Source organism: Clytia hemisphaerica, unplaced genomic scaffold, assembly GCF_902728285.1.
Source record: "Clytia hemisphaerica strain Z4C2 unplaced genomic scaffold, Clytia hemisphaerica genome assembly, whole genome shotgun sequence".
Lineage (NCBI taxonomy): Eukaryota > Metazoa > Cnidaria > Hydrozoa > Leptothecata > Clytiidae > Clytia > Clytia hemisphaerica.
In genome coordinates this window covers 82,551-106,494 of record NW_027103722.1, presented here as the reverse complement: position 1 = coordinate 106,494, position 23,944 = coordinate 82,551, and the positions used below count along the sequence as shown (strand labels likewise).

At 34.7% G+C, this 23,944-nt stretch overlaps 1 protein-coding gene across 1 annotated transcript in view; it reads right to left on the bottom strand.

Moving 5' to 3' along the window:
• LOC136804618 (FAD-dependent oxidoreductase domain-containing protein 2-like) overlaps positions 1-22,971 on the bottom strand; it is a 44,813-nt gene extending 21,842 nt beyond the window's left edge. The window contains exon 1 of the mRNA XM_067061222.1: positions 22,951-22,971. The gene's annotated coding sequence lies outside the window, so the exon portion shown is untranslated. The remainder of the gene's footprint in view (positions 1-22,950) is intronic.
• Between the last annotated feature and the right edge of the window lie 973 nt (positions 22,972-23,944).

Sequence of the window (23,944 nt, the reverse complement as noted above, 5' to 3'; positions counted from 1 at the left end):
TTTTAATTACATGTAATTGTAGAACGTTCCCTATATTAAGTTATATAAATTATTAAGTGAATAAATCACGAATCGATTTTTTATAAAACTTAGACCTTATCTTTAGACCTTATCAAGATGAAAGTTTAACCACAATCAAGGTCATAATATTTGAGAAAAAAGGGAAATCCACCGGGAAGTTTTTGAACCACAATCGATTTGTAAGTGCTCTAAAGTAGGTTGGAAGGGTAGAGTTTTAACTCTGAGTTTTAACATGAGACTTAAGTCTTAGGACCTTAGGATCAAAGGATCCAAAAGTTCAAAAATAGTCCAATAAGATTCAGAATATAGCCTGGAAGTCTGCCAACCCCTCCCAAATTGAAATATTCGATTAAATTAAAAAGATAGCCAAAAATCGACTTTCTCGCCAGAACTTTAAATCTTGAAAAACGTTAAAATAACCAAAATTCTCAATATATTATGACCTTAATTGCAGAAAAGAAAGATTAAGAAAGAAAGCAGGTTGATCTTTGTAATTGTAACAGTGAAATCTGATTCTGAAAAAACTAAAAAATTGATTGTGATTTTGGAGATAAAAAAAATCCCCCCGACAGAATACACGACCGGAAATCCTCATTTTAAGGTCAATTTTTCCATCAATTCATTCGATTTTTAGGTTGATATTGTAGGCAAATCTATTTGTGAAACAAAAATGCTAAAATAAAATCAAAATATTTGATTTATCTGTCAAAATATCGAAAAGAAACTTCACGATTGAGAAATTAACAATTATCAGTGCAATTAAACTTCCATTAATTAAGCTAATTTTGTAAAGAGCTAGATCGCGATGGGTCTGTTCTTCAAAAAGGTGACTGACACGGTGGCGCGGAAGGTGGCCGTAGATAGATTTATAAAGCCCGAAGGGTTAGATGGCGTACTTTTGCTGAAAAGTATCCCGTTGTTAGTTAGGTAGGCAATCCTACCTAAGTCACGTGACATTACAATAGAATTCTACCGCTTGACCAATCAGAAAGCTTCGCGGATTTTCAAAAACAATACCAACAATATTTTTTCTGATATTCACTTTTTTGCCTGCAATGGCTAAAGCACGACATCTAGCCCTTCGGGCTTTATAAATCTATGAAGATGACACGTGCGTGACAAGAACTACCTGCGTTTGAAAACTTAATCCACAAATCAATGCACGACAAAAAAACCTAAAAGAAAAATAAAGAGAATCGTCCGCCGAGCATGTGTCAAATAAAAACTATTCGCTAGGCTATGAAAGCAAACACTACCGAGCACTGTATACGTGGCACAATGGCACAATGTTCCATAAACACATGGCAGAAAAAAATTGCTAACAAAACGAAGAAAAATTTTGTGGTGTCATGAATGTAATTTAATGTATGCTATCGTTTTTAATATTACGAGCTTCACTACTCTAACCTGATAATAGCTGTTCATAATTTTCTTACGCGCACGGTAAACCTCTGAAGGCGCTTGAAAATTATACATCTGAGCGAGGAAAATAGTGCTCCCACGGAAAAATCTTGTTGTGCGCCAGAGAGTCAAACGGTGATACGACGCCCTATTCATAAACACAATCACGCAACTTTGTTGTCATCCCTAGTCCCTTTAGACGAACGCGGTCCTTACGATTTCGAGATTGCATATTCGTCAGATTTTTATGTTTTCATAGAGCTTCAGCGTGGTGTGCAGAAAACAATCACAATCTGGTCTCAGGTTAAACTACTCTGTATTAGTTGAGGTATCGGTAGACTACGTCATATCTTCCTTCGTTTGGAGCGTAAACTCCTACCGTTTGGAAGCACTGCTCTTATCTTAAATATTGAAATTCTCCTTTTTTAATTTATCAAAATTAATTTGTTCCATTTCCACCACATCAAATGCATGTGTGCATGCAATAGAGAGTTTCAAAACCAATTAGCTGGTGTTTTAAACCATAGTCATTAAAAAACGTTTTTTTATAATGACTATGTTTAAACATTCTTTAATAATTTGAAATGTCTATTGATAAACATCTTTTGGTCTCAGTATAAATAGAATTATGATCTGCTATGTGATCTGCTTACCTTGTTTCAATAAATAGGATCTCCTCCACAGGTCACATTTTACAAACTTCTCCACCTCAGTATAATTGGAAGTCATCTTTTCATTACAGCCCAGCTGGCACACAACGTTGTTTCAACGTTTATCTAATGTACATAACGTCCATATAACGTTAGATGAACGTTAAAACAACGTTGTGTGCCAGCTGGGAGTTTCGTCAAATTCTAATAATTTGTATTGTTTGATTGATTCGAAAACTTTTGTCTAGTTTGTTTTAATCCAATTACATGCTGCATACTGTGTACATAAAACCACGAACGAAAGCAGGCAGCGAGGTGATCATAGATTTATAAGCTCAAAGGGCTAGATGTCGGGCTTTAAGCCATTGCAAACAAAAAAAATTGAATATCGGAAAAAATATTGCTGCTACTGTTTTCGAAAACCCGCGAAGCTTCTGATTGTCACATGACTTAGGTAGGATTTCCTACCTAACCACGGCACACTTTTCAGCAAAAGCTTGACATCTAGCCCTTCATCGGGCTTTATAAATCCATGTAGACGGCGACCATTTCCGATGTGTTCTGAGAATATGTTTCAGCTAGAAATTTTGATCTGTTCTGATAGGATCTTCGTAAATCAATCGGCTAGAAATAATGATGTGTTCTGACGAGACAGGGATATAGAAGTAGCCGACGAGCGCAAATAATAGACAGACTTTATGTTATGATTATCTATCACTGACTCTTTTTAAAAAGCATTGATGACATTTTTGAGTTGTGTTTTCAACGACGGGAATAAAAATATCAACTTTCTCTGCGTTGATTGCGCGCTGAATAGAATCTGGATTGGTCGGCACAGCGTCGATATATGATTTCGACCTGTGCTTTTCACGGTATATATATTAAGCTATATCAAGAATTTATTACACTGGATATACAAGTAACAGATTTTTTTATATTTGAGTAGGTTAGTATTCTTGTAATAGCCGACTTGTGAGCTAACCAGGAAAGGTATGAGCTTGAAATTTGACATGGGTCTTTCTATCCATAATGCCTGCCAGCACCCAAAAAATTATAGCCTGAAACTTAGCATGTTCACTGAATTTTCTGACTTTGAAAACAAAAGAACTGAAATCCCCAGCCATAAGAAATATAGAAATATCAATTTTCATTGAGTTTCAGTCCGTTATTTTTATCCCAAATGCCTGAAAATATCCCACCGGGGCTGTGAGAAGGGGGTGTTCTACAAAAAAAAAGGATTAAAAAACGCACTTAAAGACACAGAGTCATCCTCCCACATCAAACTTTTTTCCTTCACCAATGCCACTGAATTGTCAAATATGACATTAATTTCCATTGTTGGAGAAATATTTGATGTGGTGGAAATGGAACAAATAAATTTTAATAAATCAAAAAAGCAAACAAAAATATTCTAAATAGCTTTCACTAAATGCCCACGCAGAAGATCATGTCATGCACTTATAAAGCTTTTAATGCTTTAAAGATTAAAGCATTAAAAATAATCATAATTGATTGATTTCATTATTGAATGATTGATAATTGATTGAGGCATATGCTTGAAAAAAAATTATATTCCCTATACACAATACTTGAAGAATTCATACAGCTTGATAATTTGATAAAATTTAAGGAAAAGCTTCTCAAAAATATATTTCAAAAATTATGGTGCATTAGGTTACTGGTATTCACATCTCCTGTTTGTTTTTTTTCTCCCAGTTTCTTTCTTACAACAATATATGTCATGATTATTATTCACAATAGACCTTTTCTGATAATGCCGTGTGGACATCTTAGTTAATTTGCAAAATATATAGCGGTGAATAAATCAACAAGGCAACCAATCAGAAATAGCTTGCTTTTTTCATTGGCTGATATATTTCAACAATTCTCTATTGCTACTTTGCCTAATAAACAATAGTCAAGAAAATACTACGTATAAAATTTATCAAAAAGTTCTGCGCCATCTTAAACTGGGTGAAATAGAAACCAATCCTAGTTAAGGCCCGGCCTCCTCTTGTGTACGCTGTGATTGCACTTCTCAAGCAAAATCTTCTATGTTGTTGGTCAAAAGAAAAATAAAGGAATGCCATTGTGATCTATCCAGACCAGACAGATTTTTCACGATGCAATCTTTTCTCCAAGCTGAAAGGATCGAAGCCATTAAGATGATTGCAGCGCAGACAATGAAGAGACGGAGAAAAAACGAGCATTTATACGGAGGAGACTAACTACGGGGATGCTTGCGCGACAAAACACAAAAAAAACAACAAAATTTCGAGATTCCAGTCCAATATCTATGCGTGAAACTATGAGTGCCTCCTCGTCGCTGCGCTCCTGCAGGGCCAATACCCAATAATTTTATGTTGCATCATTTTCTTTTGTGATGCTGTTGTTATGACGTTGCTAGGGGAAATATACAAGAAATAAAATGCACAGAGGCAAGGCCATAATACACCAATACTAGAATATTTCGGACAAAGACAATTCTAAATCTATGTAACCTAAAGGTAGATTACCATCCTTCAGAATATCATTAAAGGCCTCAATTAGCTTACAGTCAGCTTCTAAACTCTGGTTGCTAGCGCGTTGATAGGGACAATTTAACAGAAAAGTATGTTATCTTTAAAGTGGATTTCTGAGACTTAAACTCAATTGCCACCCCGACGGATTTTGATATTTGATAGCCTAAAGGTTGCTCTTTAAGATTTTGAAATTGATGTCTCTAAGAAATTGAGGACCAGATTTCACGAGAGATTTCACTGGTATTTTGACACTCTGATAAACTTCCCCTGTCAATATCTGCCATTTCAATTTCAGAACAAAAGTTTTTCTACATAGACAGAAACAGATCATGAATATGTATGTCTGTGCCAAATTTCAAGTCATTTAGACCAACCAAAACCAAATTATAACAGTTTGAAATTTTTGTCTGTAAATTTCTGGTCTGCTACACGTTTTTCCCGGAACTTTAAATTCCATCTTTGGAATCGTTTTGGAATTTTGTACCACCCATCTACCCAATAAGAAAAAAAATCCAAGACACTGCAATCATCCCACAAGAGGAATTTTCTTCGTTGCAAATACGTTTAAGTATTTGTTTAAAATAATGTAGAAAGATGAGTACTGATATTTATATTTGTCCGTATAAAATGCCCTGGTATGGAAGCTTATTGTTTTAAAGATATTATTATGGTTTTAACTTTTTTTTTATCTTTTTCCTTTGTTAATATCATAGTCATTATAAAAAACCCCGGTCTGGCAATGTATTGTTTTAGCTTTTTGTTCAATTGTCTTTTGTTATAATCACATGATTAGATTACTGGGCTATCCACGTAAAATATCCACGTAAAATATCAACTCTATCTATCTGTTCTTTCGCACCGGGAACAAATCCGCGGGCGACGCTCAGGCAAAATGGTTTACAATACTTTATCGGGGAAAACTTCGTCGGGGGAAATTTTCGTCGGGGAAAATTTACATCGGGAAAAAATATATTCGTCACTTGACCAAAATTTCGTCACTTGACCAGAATTTCGTCACTTTTCCCCGACGAAGTTTTCCCCGATAAGGTACAAGAATGTACCACTCCCTCGTTAAAATCTATTTTTTAAAAGTTCTAAAAATATTTGAAGAGGTCACAACTGCTAACTATTATTGGTGGTGGTAAAGGTCAATTTTTCAAACTTCAGTGGCACATCTTCGTCGGTTGCCAAAAAAGTAATCACGAGTTACTGTAGTCTGAATCGCAGACCTCTACGTTAGTGGATGCGAGCAGCCTAGAGTTACTGTACCTTGACAATGATTTTTTTTAATTTGGATCGGCCTAAATTTGTGAGCATGTAATCTTTAGAATATATTTTGGATTGTGTGTGTACTCTCCATACGAAATTTTGATCTTACCCGCCCTTGTCTCTTATGAGGGTCTGCTCTTTTTACAATTGCATTGTGGTAAAACTTCGATGTCCTAATTCTGAAAATAATTTTTTTATAATATGTTACGTAAATAGCACACCGCTATGCAAACGTCACCAACATTTGACCGAAATTCAATCCCACAATTCTTTTCATCTTGATTCGTAATATGCATGCAAGTTATTACTTTTGTATTGTCAATAAATATAATTGACTTGCAAAAACAATTATTGCTAAGGATGATGGAATTATAACTCAGACAAACAGTAATTTAGACGTCCACTGCGGTACTCATTGTGGTAAAACTTATATGTCCTAATTACTGAAAATAATTCCTTGATAAGTAGCTTTTTCTCATTTCTACCGTCATTTTAAGTGAGTTTGTTTCGGTAAATGGATTTCTTTTGTTGCTCGTTTTGTTGTTGTTAGAAAAAAAATACACAATTAGAGCGATGTGACGGAATTCTATAGGGGCTTATCATTTTGCAGTAGCGTAGACAGGGGTGAAGAACGTTCTGCGTAGGAGGGCAGATTTTTACGACAAAACACTTTACCTATTCGTGGTATAAAAACATAACTGTGTCGTTTAAATCTGCTCGTTTAAGCAAATGTTCCTTCACCCCTGTCTATGCTACTGTTTGGGAACACCTAGCCAAGGAACCACTTATAGCTTCTTAATAGACTGGATGGCGCTGGTAAAGTGGCCCCGCGTTATTTGGCAGGCTCCATTTTTTAACTTTGCTTGAGGTGATAGCAAATCCATGCCACTAGATCCAGTCCCTTTATGGGGTAAAACAAACAGAAAACCATTATCAGTGGACAAATTTGTTTCAACTTTTGGTGGTATTCTCATGTTTATATTATAGTTTCATAAACTCGAGTCTAGGGAACACCTCAGTCAGACCAAAAGATACCTATATTTTCTTGCTCAGAATATCCTAGCAAATCAATGATATAACCACATCACGACCGCATCGTTACATAAAACGCCTGAATGCAAAAAAGTAAAAAAATTAATCTGCTTTTCCCGAAGTTCGACCAAATATTATCGAAGCAATTCATTATCATTTTAATGATAATTTGTAACCCTTAGAGAGACTTTGAAAGGTGAAAAACCCGACCCTTACCGTCCGCACATATCCAGCACCTATTTTTGCCAAAGTACCCCCCCCCCAGGAAACGATCAGAACACATTGGGTAATCAGAGAAGCTGATTTTCTATTCCATCCCACTGCTCTGCCTGCACTAAGATTCTCCTGCTTTTTCCGGGATTTTTCTGCTATTTTTTTTCACCCGACCCAGCTGGCACATAACTTTGTTTAAACGTTAATATAACGCTATATGGACGCAGTGAACGTTAGATAGACGTTGAAACAACGTTGTGTGCCAGCTGGGGAGATATAATAAAGAGATTGATGGAAAGAGTTTTTTGTCTAAAGGTACGAAAAAACTTGTCTTTAATTACGAATCAGCCTTACTTTCTGAAGCTTATTTTTTAACTACCCAGAGTTCGAGTTCTTTTCCGGTAGAAAAGTGACAAATGAATCTTAGTGCAGGAATGTGAAACTTATACAAAACGATGGTAATTGCTGTGAACAGGGAAATATTCTCTATTGTTTACAATGTATCTGGGGCTTATGGGTATATATGCAAAATTATTGGCTATCAAAAATTTCCACTTTTTACGGCGATCTGTAACTGAATTAATCAGATTCAAAAATTTTGCATTTATCAAATCAGAGGAATGTAAAGAGATGGAAAAACAGCTTCTTGAAAACAATGGAAAAACGGCTCTTGCTTGCCCTTAAGAGGGAGTTTATGTCGAGTAAATAGGTTTCTTTTTTGTTGTCGCTATAAAAAATCTGCATAATTAGCGTGTTGTGACAAAATTCTTTTGTTTCAAGCCTGATTATGCGCAAACTTTTAGGGCTTATATTTTGGGTACACCTCTCCTATACGAAAAGGTATCTATATCTTCTTGCTCAGAATTTCCTAGCGATTCTACTGATATAACCGCATCATGACCGCACCATAATGAAAGCTAGAGCTCGAGAAAATTATAACTTCATCTTGATTTTACTCGACTTCTGACAGTTTTACAAGAACCAATTTAATATCATTGCGTTAAGAATTTTTTTTGCTATACATTGGTAAAAATATTGCTCCTTATTCTTAAAAATTGAACTAGTAATCGGCAAAAAAGGAAAAAATAATTTTCATTTTTATCGTCAAATCATATAGAAACCGTCCGATTTGTATGGCGAGCCGTCTTTTCTGGACTTTCATTTAATGACCTAATCAACGTTTTTACAATAGAATTTTCAATAGAAGTGATCGTTCAACTTTGAGTAATCAGAAAAGCTATTTTTCCATCTCTTTACATTCCTCTGGTCAAATTTGATAATTTCTTTTCAAAAATGCTCATTTCAAAGTTGACCTTGAAGGTAAATTTTTACCTTTGGGAAATTATTTTGGTCATTAGGGAATTTCTCCACTCACCTTCAACACAACTGGCACACGACGTTGTTTCAACGTTTATCTAACGTTCACAACGTCCATATAACATTAGATGGACGTTAAAACAACGTTGTGTGTCAGCTGGGAAAGGTTTTATGTCGGAGTGAACTAAGAGGAAACTTTAAATGACATTTAATGACTTTTAATGACTGTTGATATGGGTCGTGTTCAGACCAAGGTTTAAATCAATTAGGTTTACATGTTTCTTTTATATTCCTTTTGTATTTAACGGCACGCTCCTCATTAGTTAAACCGAAGTTTAAAAAGGAATCACCCTCTGGTTTAAAAAAACGTTTTTACGATTTCGTTACAGTTTTCTGAATAGACGAAATCAGAATTCGCAAGTGAAAAGCATCCTCCTTTTGTAAATGAAGAAAAAAGAACGTGAAATTTATGACTTAGAGACGCTCGGAGCATCTCTAGCAGTAATGGCTTCAACGAACACGAATTAGTGTTTTGCAGAGGGATTCCCTGAAATCTTTTTTGTTTCAAAGTATCTCAAGAGAGAAGATGACATGATTTCAAGTTAGGAAAAGAGATTCCTCGAGATCACCAATCGATGATGACAAAAGAAAAGTGATTATAATTGAATTCCCATATCAACAAGGTACTACTTAAACCTTAAACTTAAACTTTCAGGTCTGAACACGACCATGTTCAGGAACAGCATATCAATGTCCTTTTGTCAGCCAAAATGCAAATAAAAAATTTCCTCCAAATTTTCTTAGAAACTCTTTTGAGTTTGAGGAATTTTTTATATCTATAAAACGCGGAGATCCCCTATAATTTTTAATCAAATTGACAAAGAAATGACATCACTGTGAACACTTGATTTGTTTCTTAATTTTGACGAATCTGTTATTGCGCACTTAAAATAGCATAGCTCAGCGAAAAATGATTCAATGTCTAAGAAATTTATAGGGGATCTCTAAAATTTAGTCTACAATACATTTGAAAGTTGATCAAATAAAAATTGCGGCCTCTATATACTGCAGAGTGGAACCCTCTAAATGGCTTATAAATCATGCTCAAAATGAGCAAAATTTGAGAAATTGAAATTTTAACTTTTACTTTTACTACGAGAGCTCTTATTTGACCAAAAATTAAGTTAATTAAACCAATAATGAGCCTTTTAGCGTTTTTGGTGGGGAACCTTAAAAACCACTGGTAAAGGGGGTATAATATGTTGAAATTTTCACTCCAAAAGATAAATAAAAATAGTTTACCATAGGGCTGCATAGGGTGAAAATAATTATTTTGCCTAAGATCTTTTTGAATTCTTTCTCAAACGTTGATTAAATTTTTTATTAGTTTATTTTTATTAAATTCTCTTAAAGCTTCGAGTCGGTTACAACTTTTTGCGATATTCCTTTTTTCACAGTTAAATTGTCCAATTTTCGTCTCCGACAGCGGACCAAATTTCCGAAATTCCGTCCAAATTGTCGTCGAATCCCGCCACCCGTTTGAAAAAAAAGGGCCGATTCCGCTCCTCCACCACTTGCACCATTTATGGATTTAACTGATGGACGCGATACAATCACTTTTCGTGTGCAGGCTAAGGAATTTATAGTTCGATTTTGGTTGAAAGTCAGGCTGTTTTAGACAAGAAAACGGATAACAATTTGTTAGAATTTTCGAAATCGGCGCGAGATTTCCTGAATATCGGACAAGAAGTTAATTAGAAATTTAGAAAAGACAACTGTCTAGAATTTATGTTTCAGGGGCCGCCAAAATGTATCGCCACTTTGAAAGTGATAGGGTCATGATATACTGACGACGGGCGAACATTTTTGAACTTTAGCGCTTCAAGTACGCCTTGTTTTAACGTGATTAAACAAAATTTGGCTTGATTACTAAATTTATTCTGGCCAAGGCCCGACTGACCCCCCGGTGCCATAGCGCCTGTGTTTGTTCCCTAGGGAGAAGCTTTCGAAACTCTTATCATTATTATCATAACCAAAACTCTTTTTAATTTAATGTACGACAAAAAGGGATCTGCGTTGGGTTTGCTCTTTATCGAGGAAAGCTAACCACATTTCAAAATGTCTTATTATTTTCACTGAGTAAGAATGTGATAAAATTGTGGTAAATTCATTTCAACCATTGGGTGTGGTTGTTATCATGAAATTGATCACTTGCTTTTTACATCCCTAATCCGATAACATCATATACTATTAAGTTACAATATTATATTAAGTTACATAAATTGTAAACAGATGACAACTTAGTCCCCTGATGCGTACTATCATCTTTTTTGTGCTTTCTGGTAGCGCTAGATAATACCCTGGCATTGCGTTGCCTGCTTTTCGAACGCCAAAGATTGCATAATTCAAAATCGTTGCATAAATTACATAAGTTACATAATCTTCTTCATCAAACTTTTTCAATGCAATTTTTGAATTTTCAGATTCAAGAATAGTTTGTCTAACAGAAAATGTATAACATGTCATAGTTTTGTTGGTAACATCACTCAGAAAACACATTTTAAACACGACAATTATGAAAAATTCAATATGGTCAGAACCCTTAAAACTGTTGAATCTTGACCATCACAGTTGGATAAGTGGGGGGCGTACGGGGTTTGCGATTTCTGAGTTACCGAATAATTTTACCAAAATTTCCGAAATTCCGTAAAAAAATACTTGCAATTCTGATACTGAATGCCAACGAAATGCCAACACGCTGGCATCATTAGGCATTTGACAAACCGAACAATTGCGCGGAACAATAGAATTCAAAAGAATACTGCAAGCAATTACAAATGCCAAGCTGGTCTAAACGCAGCCAATAGCGGAAAACTCGCAAACAGATTTTTTTACCGAAAAGAGTTTACAGTCGGTAAAGTTGCCAGTTTCTTCGAAACTCTCCCGCCGATTTTTTCCGTATACCGCCATAACGCCATACCGCCATATTTTCCCGCCTTTATTTACTATCATTGTAACGGACGATAACATCGTCTACTTCAAATGTTGAAAAGCACGAGAGCAATTAAATGACTGTTCAGATTTCATCAACAAAACGTGAGATGAGTTGAAAAGAATAAAATATTTTTGCAAAACTGGAATATTAATCACAGTAAACTTTGTGTTAATATGAATATCTTATCAAATCAAATTGACAGTTTTTTTATTAAATCACACATAAGAAACAAAAGTTATCTTTATAAATGTTGGTTTTCGCAAATAAACTTGAGTTTACAAAGCGAAGTGAAATAAATTACTCATCCGTGCCGTAGCAACTGGGGGCAAGGGGGCCAATATTTTTTTCAAAAATGGTTATTTTGTAAAATGCAAAGTTTTTTGTTGTTTTTACTCGAATGCATTTTGTTTTGAGTGCATTTTTAAGCAATCTAGAGCTCAAATTTTCAAAATCCCCCCCCCTTGGGCAAACCATGGTTGGCCCTCACGGTGTCACTAAACTTCAGCCCCCCCCATATGAAAATGCTTCCTACAGCACTACTCTTTAGCTTAATCCTTTTTGATTGAAGTTTGCTTGAAACTTTCAAGCGATCATGCCAATTTTATATAATAGAAAACAAAAGATAGGATCGTGCACTCCTTTGTTACCAAAAGTTTCAAGCAACAGTGTGAAACCACCCTACATCTAGGACAGAATCGATTAAGAAATGCAATGGAAATAGCATGGTTTATTTCTTAACGCACTTTTTAACATGAAATATTTTTTTAATTGCTCTAAGTAGTACTGCAACGTACTGCTACGTTCGCAGCGCTCTTTTCCACATTAAATATTTTAATTTTTAACTGTTCTAAGTACTGCAACGTTCGCAACGCTTGCAACGCACTATTCCATATGGAATATTTTTTTATTGCTCTAAGTAGTACTGCTACGTTTGCAACGCACTTTTCCCCATTAAATATTTTAATTTTTAACTGTTCTAAGTACTGCTACGTTCGCAACGCTCGCAACGCACTATTCCATATGGAATATTTTTTTATTGCTCTAAGTAGTACTGCAACGTTTGCAACGCAATTTTCCCCATTAAATATTTTAATTTTTAACTGTTCTAAGTACTGCAACGTTCGCAACGCTCGCAACGCACTATTCCATATGGAATATTTTTTTATTGCTCTAAGTAGTACTGTTACGTTCGCAACGCAATTTTCCCCATTAAATATTTTAATTTTTTAACTGTTTTAAGTACTGCTACACTCGCAATGCACTTCTCCACATGAATTTTTTATTTATTTCATGTTTCTTATGTACCACCTGCTCTCCCTAACTAAAGCGATTTGAATTCTCAAATCAGAATAAAGTCCGGAGGTAATGTTAAACCTGATGTAATCTAGAGGAGTCTGGAGGCCAGCCCAAATTACTTATTTTGAAGCTCGCCCGTGTGAGTAACACCATCGCCAAAACACACAAAAAAAAATACGAAAAAAGGACGCGAAAAGAAACGCCAATACAACAACAGGATCGTGAAAGTCGAACATGAGACCGTCATGCCATTAATTATAATTTTCAAGGTGGGGGAGCACTTAGGCAAAAGAAGGGTACGGGTATGTACCGCCCTTTTGGGCTCCTTTTTTCGATCTCCAAAATCCCACTATTGGTAGGTTGAAAAATCAGCTAAAGACCCATTTCTTGAAACTCAAAAGCCTAAATTTTAAGCAAAATACTCCCAATAAGGGTCATAATTCATGAAAAATTCAGTTTTTTCCTTTATTTCAGTCGCTCCAAGGGTCAATTGTAGTTCCTGCAAGGGCCCCACCGCCAAAAGTCGGGCGGTACATACCCGTCATCTCGGAAACAGTACCCCCGGGTAATTTTCTCCGTAACAGGTGTGATGGGACAGGAATGATGGAATTCTTTTCATAATCATTTTGCTACAAAATTGCCAGAAAAACTGAACAGAGAAAAAGTTAGGTCATCAGTATGATGAGATGTAAACGGGGAAGGTCTTCTTTAAATGAAATAATTTAAAGGACATCATGAAATAATTTTTCTTGTATAATTTATCTACTACTGTATTGTCTCTATGCTTTTAATCGGGTAATTTTAAAACCATTTTAATCAATTGATTATTGGTTTACTTTGAAAGTTTGCCAACCTTCTTTGCTCCTTTTTCAATAGCATATTTATTAGCTAATATTCGCGAATTTTTTAACCAAATTCAATTGAACTGGGCTATCAAATATTGTAAAGTCTATTCACGATAAGTGTGCACTCTTTTTTCATTTACGTATAACTTTTGAAGGAATTCCTCAATCTTTATAAATTTGGTATTGTTGGAAAGATATTAGTGAGTGGAACAATTTTAAATAAAAAAAATCTTTAACATGATCCCAAATGTATAACCGTAATTACTAAACTATTAATTATGTAAATGTCATTTTTAATTGAATCGAAATAAAAGACAGACTTTATGTTTCTCTATCACTGACTCTTTTTAAAGAGCATTGATGATATTTTTTAGTTGTGTTTTCAACGACGGGAATAAAAATATCAACTTTGAGCTTCATCCAAGATCTTGGATGGTCGTCATGGTTACTTTTGTCTTCGTTGATTGCGCGATGAATAGAATCTCGATTCGTCGGCACAGCGTCAATATATGATTTTGACCTGTGCTTTTCACGGTAGGCTGGGAAACAAAACTGCGACTATGTATTGCTTTGGATACCCCTTATCCATTTTAGAATTGTTGGAAATTTTTTGAAAAGTTGCTCAGGCCTCAAAATGGGCGAAATAAGATGATGGAGCGGGACTACCCAGTGGTTACACCAAATTAAGTGATTTGCCGTCGGGCACGAGGAGAAGAGAAAAAGGCTAATTGGAGTTTACTCAGAGTTTTGACAGCTCAAAGGTGGGAATTTGATGTTTTCGCGTTGTAGACGACAAGAACACATAAGATAACCTTGATATTATACCCCTGCCACGTCTACCCTGAGTATCAGAGACCAAGTTTTCAAAGAGAAAATATTAATTTATTAATTTATTTATTCGTGCTGTGATACTTACGGTATGCCCTGTCAGAACACATCATTATTTCTAGCTGATTAATGTATGTAAGAAGCTCATCAAGATTTCTAGCTGCTGAGACATACTCTTAGAACACATCGAACAATCGAACAATCACTGGGCTAATATCTTGAAACGGCGAAAGCGGCACAAGTTCTGAGGCTAAAATGATGATGTATCATGGTCCCTTAGAGGAAACCCCTAAAAAAATTTAGGTGTATATTCTGTACGGTGCATTCTGTCTGTATGTACTTACTATGTTCTATGTACTCGCGACCTTTCCGTCTTTTCCTTTTCCTGTGTGTCCTTGTCTGTCCTTATTGTCCTTTGCGTACTATCTTTATCTGTATGTATGTATTATGCCTTTGTTGTACTTGCGTTCTCCCGAAAGCAGCCGGTGTATGTTCTGAGAGCGTATTTCAGCTAGAAATTTTGATCTGCTCTAATCAGATCTTCGAAAATTAACTAGCCTAGAAAAAGAATGATGTGTTCTGGCGAGACAGGGGTATAATCAAGGTCATCTAATTCTAACGTGTTCTTGTTGTCTAGGTAACCCTAGAAAGCTCCAAAACACATCTTTTAAGGAAACAGGGGTCTAATCAAGAGAAAATTCATGTAATCTTGTTGCCTAGTGACCCTAGAAATTTTCAGAACACATTTTTCGTGGAGAAAAACAAATATCTTACAACATACAAGTGAGTAAGTTTATCTTGGCAAAATGTTTTTCCTAGATTTTAGAACACATCAAACCATAAAGTAGTGATAAGTTTAGGGAGGCAAATAGTACGATATGATAAAGGTTTCCTAGAAATCAGAACACATCATTTGTATAAAAAAATTGAATTTGGTCTCCTAGAAGATAAGAACACATCCATATTTCTAAAAAATCTCTCCGCCGCCGGGCGGCGGCTGCTTCATTCTATCTCCCCATCCTTTTCCATGTCCTCGTCTGTCCTCCTTGTCTGCTTTTAATTGTCCTTTGCGTACTACCGTCATTCTTCTAATTTAATCCTCCGGAAAAAATAATTATTTTGAAGGGGTCGTACTAATAATAAGAGGAAATAAAATACCTTGGAAATTGACGTTGATTGTCGTACTACACGCTTTTTTTTTTATAAGAATACACTTTATAAGAATGTCCATGATGAAAATGGCCAAAAAATTAAGAATATGCTAAGAATATCACCATCATGGAATTTAACAACTGAACTTAAGAATGCCATTTTTAATGCATTTTAACCTGTAGATTGCCAATTTCGATCTTAAACTAAGAATACTGTAAGAATATTTTTGGATGATTTTCGCCAAAAAGTTAAGAATATCCATGATGAAATGAAAAAACACCATTCTTATAAAAAAAAGCGTGTAATAATTAGAGTAAAAGAGATATCAAATCGTATTAAATTAGGGGTTGAAAAATTAAAAACACACTTTTTGGTACTTTTTATTAATTTCGCCTTAGCGAAAGTATTACGATAGGCATGGTGTGATATCGGACGAAAATTTAGAAAACGAAAGTACTTGATACGGTGGACAAACTCACTAAAATCAATTTACAAATTACACGCTCGTATAACCACGGAAGATCTTCGCAGGTTTTCTTTGGATTACGTCATTATATCTTTGCGTCTCTTTAGCTTCACAGTTTTGATTTTTCTTTATTTTCTTATAAGCATATACTTTATAAGAATCAAATCAATAACTCTTGATAGACGGTGATATACCTTTCGGTAATTAGTTCTTAGAAAGTAAACAAGGGATGGGGCACAATATGAGCATATTTATTTTTCTTATAAGCATATACTTTATAAGAATCAAATCAATAACTCTTGATAGACGGTGATATACCTTTCGGTAATTAGTTCTTAGAAAGTAAACAAGGGATGGGGCACAATATGAGCATATTTATTTTCTTATAAGCATATACTTTATAAGAATCAAATCAATAACTCTTGATAGACGGTGACATACCTTTCGGTAATTAGTTCTTACAAAGTAAACAAGGGATGACACAAAATAAGAGCATATTTATTTTTCTTATAAGCATATACTTTATAAGAATCAAATCAATAACTCTTGATAGACGGTGATATACCTTTCGGTAATTAGCTCTTACAAAGTAAACAGGAGATGGGGCACAATATGAGCATATTTATTTTTCTTATAAGCATTTACTTTATAAGAATCAAATCAATAACTCTTGATAGACGCTGATATACCTTCCGGTAATTAGTTCTTACAAAGTAAAAAAGGGTTGGTGTACAATATGAGCATATTTATTTTTCTTATAAGCATATACTTTATAAGAATCAAATCAATAACTCTTGATATACGGTGACAAACCTTTCGGTAATTAGTTCTTACAAAGTAAACAAGGGATGGGGCACAAAATGAGCATATTTATTTTTCTTATAAGCATTTACTTTATAAGAATCAAATCAATAACTCTTAATAGACGGTAATATACCTTTCGGTAATTAGTTCTTACAAAGTAAACAAGGGATGACACAAAATAAGAGCATATTTATTTTTCTTATAAGCATATACTTTATAAGAAAACTCTTGATAGACGGTGATATACCTTCCGGTAATTAGTTCTTACAAAGTAAACAAGGGTTGATGTACAATATGAGCATTTTTATTTTTCTTATAAGCATTTACTTTATAAGAATCAAATCAATAACTCTTGATAGATGGTGATAAACCTTTCGGTAATTAGTTCTTACAAAGTAAACAAGAGATGGCGTGTAATAAGAGCATATCTATTTTTTATAAGCATATACTTTATGAGAGTTTTTAAAAATTAAACGACAATTGTTCTTAAATTGGTCTTATTTTTTTTAGCGATTTTAAGCCTCGTTGTTCTTGTTGTAAAATTGTTTCATCAAGGCTCGATGTAAAGTAGATTTCAGATTAGCTTCATCTACTTCTTGTTTTCCCATGTAGTTCAAATTCTAGGCGAAATTTTCGACTTCAAGTCGTCTTGTTTATTTTTAATTTCGCGTAGCGAAAGTATTACAATCGGTTTTCTGCGGTCGTAGTGCTAAAAATCAACACTCAGCACTCGTTCTTCGTGTTCATAGTGCTCCACATGTTCTTCTAGAACATTCTAGAATATTCTAAAGATGGACTCACGCACAAAGATGAATAACAGCGTTTCTTTAATAGTTCTACAAGGTGAATGTAACCAAGGGTGTGTAAACATTCCTTGTGAAAGCTTTTTAATGGCTGCTTTAACAGTCAGGAACTATTGCAAATTAGGCTATGTTCGCCGATTCTGGCCTAACTTGGATACGATGGCTTAATTAAGCCAGAAATCGTAGCCTAATTAGGCTGGAAGGAACAAAATTCAAATTTTTGACTTGGATTTTAAAATCCGCGTCAATATTAAGCTTAAAATGTCAAATTCTTATTTATTTGAATAAGTTCCGAATGTTTTTTGGGTAAAATTTGAGCGGACTGAGAAAATATTCAGTTTTTAAATATTATGCTGTTTCAGCAAAATTATGTTTATATATATACAGCAGTACAGTCGAAATTATTTCAAGATTAATGTAAACAAACGTAATCCAAACTTTACTTTTGAAACATGTTTTATCTATCTATTTTTTATCTTCATAATAAACTTGTTTTGTACACTTTTAGATTTTATAAACAACCTTGTCAGCTATAATATGTAAAAAACGTAAAATAGACCTTCCTCATTTTAAATATTTAATCAATAATCTATCAAGTGTAAATGAAATAATAACATATCATAACATATCTTAATAACATATCTTTAAGATCAGCAAAACCAAAAAACTATACTTTCAAAGCCCACGACAACAACAATATATTATGAAACCATTTTTTTTTCGTTTTTCAGACAAAAAATGGCGCGCTGCATGTAGAACTTAAATCGGCTTAATTTGGCTATCATGGCCAAATTAAGCTATAATTTTAATAAGATAATCACATCTTTTCACTCCGCTCTAAAAAGAGAAAAGTTTTTCGCTTTAAATACTCTTCTTAGTACAAGCAACAAGTTCATGTAGTAAGATTGACGCGGATTTTACTTGTTCTCAAGATATTTAGGTTTGAATATTTCATATATCCAAATTAGGCCATTAATATCCTAACTAGGATATAAATTCTAGCCTAATTAGGCGAACATCCTAGTTTGGCCATCATAGCCTAATTTGCAATAGTTCCTGACTGTTTAAGTCAACACTTTTTGTACACTTTTCTCCTGCTGTGTATATATTTTTAGTATGTTTTCTGGTAACTTGTAGAGTATTTAAAGAGGTTTGTCATTCGTTTACTACTTAGTATTTTATATTTGTGTAGTTATTGAATGCACCAATAAGCTTTTACAGTGCTCAGTAGAGTTTTTTGGCTATTTTTTTACCACATCCCCACAACAACTGAGACAACAGAACCCTTCAATACAAAAACACAGGTATAATATTTTTTAACAATTAGTCATAGGTGTTGATAGTGAGATGAATAGAGCTTTTCGTCGTTGATCACATTCATATGGAAGCAGCCATTTTTTATACAAATCATAGATTGCCGAAATAGATTTGCATGGTTTTGCATATATAAATTGGGGAAAATGACGTCATTTTCAAAATGATTTATCTTTTTTCAATTTATGATTCACCCCTACCTGTACCTCAAGCGCTGTTTCGTGGAAATAGGGCTTTCTGTGGTTATATAGACCACAAACTTTTTGATTTTTGGTAATATTCGATCGTGTGTTCGATTGCATTGCGTTGTTTGAGTAAAACGTTTGATTGGTTTGATTGATTGTAAATTACCTTCGATTATGTTTGATTACGATTATGTTCTATAAGTTTGATTGGGATTAAATTAGATTGGATCACTTCTTTAGAGCTTTTTTAGCGTGGACGGCCAAGCGCGTAAGTATATACGGTACGATAGTGAATAAAATCGAATACAATTAAATCAATCGAGTGTAATCGAACGGCAAATCCTTGGTGATATTCGATTGCGATTATTATTCTATTGCATTCAATAGACCTTTTTTCAAAGAGGACGTCCTGTTGAATAATTATGTAGTCCAGCCATAAAAACAATGATAGAGCCATGCATAATTACTGTATCATGCATATTGTAATAATTATGCATGGTTTTATCATTGTTTTTCTGCTGGACTACACAATTATTCAACAGGGTGGCCTCTTTGAAAAAAGGTCTATTGATTCGGCGTTTGATTCATTCGATCGACACCGTCTGGCCATAACATGTGAAGGTGGAATTCAATCTACAGTATATCTTATCCACCATTGGTCATTGCTGGAAAAAGTTTTTGATTGTAACGAGTGGGAGAATGTTAAATAGATCTATTGCTAGTCCGGATGTCCTGTTGAATAATTAAAAACTCTAGCACTAAAACAATGACCACATATAGCACATAATTATTCTGATTATGCATTTATTTTTCTTACAGTAATCATTGTTTTGAGGCTGGTCTTTTTAAATTATTCAACATCCTGACTTGCAAAAGGTCTATCTTGAATAGACCTTTGTTTTCATAGGACACTATGTCCAGGTTAATTAAGGCTACGACCCTGCCAGCACAGCAGCCTTGCTGAAGCACCGGACACAAAATGGCTAGTGTCAACCGAGAAAACTTTGTTTCACTGGACAAGGGACCAGATTTGAATAGACCTTTTTTCAAAGAGGCCACCCTTTTGAATAATTATGTAGTCCAGCAGAAAAACAATAATAAAACCATGCATAATTATTACAATATACATGATACAGTAATTATGCATGGCTCTATCATTGTTTTTATGGCTGGACTCGATAATTATTCAACAGGACGTCCTCTTTGAAAAAAGGTCTCTGTTGCTCAGTAGAAGGAAAAAGTCTGGTGCTTGTCCAGCCTCAAGAATTTGTGCAACTTAACACTAGACAAACACCAGACAGTTTTGAGCGGTGTAATCTAATAATACTTTTCAGCATCCAACAGAAGATGAGAAACAGTCTGGTGCATCGGCAGGGTAGATGAAGCTCCAACATCACAACAACAAAACACAAAAGAATAATTTATAAATGAGTTTATTAATTCTTATTGTTGTTTTGATATTGATGCTGGAGAATTTTTAATTGTATTCAACTTGACATTGCACTCCTGAAGGGGCCATCAACAAATCATTTTCAATTTTTAATGGCATTCGACTGTTAACGGGTAGAGGAAGGTTGACCCCATGCTGCTAAGAAGATTTGTAAAGGTCAATAATATTCCTTTTTCCATAAGCATAACATTGCCTTTCTATAAGCATGCATTTTGATATCCAAACAATGGCTCTTATTGTTTAATAAAATTCGAACCTGAAATAGGGGTACAGCAGGTGGGAAAAAAATTGAGTGACAGTGCTAAATAAGCCCGTTATTCTGTCTTGGCCACAAGCCTTGGTTGAGCTTTTTTAACATATTTTCATTCGGTTGGAAAATTTGGGCTTAAAACAGCCATATTTTAGTTAGTTTATTAATTGATACTCTCATTTTTCAGTTTGGAAAAACCTAACTCAGATTGAGCCTTTAGGTATATTTATTTTTTTTGAGTGCAAGTTACACTTATTCTGTATACTTTGTAAGAAGTATATTCCTAAGAAGTATAAAGTGTTAGACTACTGTAGCCTAGGATAATTTATACTATTCTTCTGTATGAAGTCAATTGTGAAATTGACATCTATAGAAAGCCTTTTCTACGCTTATAAAAAAGAATCTTGATGATGATTTAAGGCCTGTTTCCATCGATCGCGCGAGCGTGCACGCTAGGGCAAAATTTCCTAAAATATGGAAAGGTTTTAGGGGGGTTTGTACTTTTACAGTGTGACGGGATTGGCCCTTTTTAAGTCCCGGGGGGGGGGGTACTAGGGTTGCGAGCTGACAGGGGGGTGCCGCCCGACTTTCGAACTTTGGACCTTACCGGGACTAAAAAGGAGAAAACAAAGGAAAATTTTGGGAATTTTACGACCCTTAGCGGGATTAATTTGACCAATTTTGACTGAATTTCGATCTTTCAGGAGTAAAAAGTTGAAATTTTCCTATTTTTCCGACCCTCACTGGGACTGAAATTTGATTTTCTGATTTTGCGACCCTTAGCGGGACTTTGGAAGTCCAAAAAAGGTACCCTTAAGGGCGGCACATACTGTACCCTCCATTTGCCTAAGACCCCCCCCGGGTTTTAAGTACGGTATTACGGGATTTGACGAAAAAAAGACGGGAAAACGGTATTTTAAAATCAGACGGTGACGGTATTTAGTCTATATTTTTGCCAATCTGCCGGTATTTTAACCTCTACAAACTGGTGTGACAGTGTTATCATTTTTTTTCAATTTTCAGGATTACGGGATTAAGCCAAAATTTTGACGGGAAAACGGTATTTCGAACCCCTACAAACCAATGAAGTATAAGCCCGAAGAAAAAAATATCAATCGTAAACAAAGGAATTGCTACATTCAATCTGTCGTCAAAAATGCACTTTTTCTTGCCTGAGAAAGGTTTCGGGCTTTAAACTCAATGCTACAAACCCCCCCATTTAGGTTCTCTATGAAAAAGTAAAATGGTATCTACAACCTCGTGTACAATATTCTTCATGCATCACGTTTAACACGTGATGATTGTACAGATGATTGTCTGTCGTTGTACAGCAGATACCCCCCCCCCCCTGCTTGACCTCGTTATTTTATGGTCAATTTCTCTCATTTCGAATATTATGCGAAATTTTCGACTTCTGAGTCGTCTTGTTTCTTTCTTTTTCAAACTCTTATTTTGACCAACTTTTCTCTTTTCTTCAAAAGTTTCCAGTTCCTTGAGAACTTTCTCTCTCATTTGACTGTAAAGTTTTGCATTGACCGTTTTGAAAATGAAATCAGCTGGTATCTCCATACCTCCTTGTCTTTGAAGTGTCTTTGAAACAAAAAAAATTCGTTTATTTTTACTATTCGTACTATAATTAGAGGAAAATTTGACCTTTATCGTACTAAATTAGAGGAAAATCAGAAATTTGTGATCATGGACTCGTACTAATAATTAGAGTTAGATAAATTATTTCATTTTGCCAAAATAATTAATTCGTACTAATTAGAGGACGGATTAAATTAGAAGAATGACGGTATATGTATGTATCTCACGTACGTACTGTCGAGGCCGTACCTGTCCTTAGTGATTAAAGCTATTTTCAAAGTTCATAAAACTGTTTTTGAATAATGGTTCGAAATATCTCTGAAAACACTGAAAAGTTTTATACGTAGTCATGACTGAAAAATCTAATTCTATATTTAAACAAAAGGTGTAAGGGAGTCCGAGCCTCTATCTGAACTTACTTGAGTTTCAGAACAGAAAGAGTCATCCGGATCAGAGTGCAGAGTGTATACAAGTGAATTAACACGAATGAAATTCCCTGAGATAAGTTTTCTCTTACAATCACCATACTAGAATAAAAGTAAAAACTTACATTTTTGCAATGCTTGCTTGTAATTCGCAAGCGAAAACCTAACTAAAAATATCAACAAAATAATCCCTATTTATACAAAACCCTATTAGCCTCCGTCTCAGAACGCGGTCAGAAAATTTTGCGGATAATTTCACAGCGAAAATGCATCCAGTGAGATGTAAGTAATGTATCATGAATCAAGTCGACTGACATAATTATACACATAATACATGTTACAAGTTCTGCCTACGGATTCTCAAGCTCGGCTATAATAAAACTATTACATGTTAGTAGCAGACCCGACTGACCAATGTTATGTAGCAGGTTGAAACATGAGTTTCTGCTGGAAAGATGCAGTTTGTTTTCAAGTTAAATCTTCAAAATAAAGCAAACTGTGTGGGTATCTTTACTTCCAAACAACCTACCAATAGTTTTGGAACACTCCATAATAAAGGAAGATGGCTCTTCTTGTGGATTGGCTTTCTGATACCCCATATAAACACGATGTGACATGAAAGTGAAGAGACATGATTTGTTGGTTTTTGTTTGATTTGTTGACTCATATATCTCATGGTAAATAGACCTTTTCGCCTTTGCGTCCGCCATATTGAATTGTATGCAAAAATACAGGAACGAAAATGCCGTGGTTGGATTTAGTTGGAATGTATGCAAAACATATGCAAGTTTACACAAAGATTAAAAAGACAACAAAGCATCTTATAAATAAATATTATAATCATTAGAACAATAAAAGATGGAATTTCTTAATCCAAAAGGAAATAGTTACAGAACAACAAAAGCCTTTTAGGAATTTGTTCTTAAAGACATTGCATATTCTGTTTTCATGCCATTAAGAAATTCCACGAAGACGGAGTACACACATCAAACTTTAAAACACGCAAACTGAAAGCAGTAATTATGACGTCACACTTTATCAATGTTTTGATTTGATCATTTGGCGGCTCTATTCCCAGGAGAATAATTTGCCGTCAGCCGAATAAGGATTGTTTTTTAC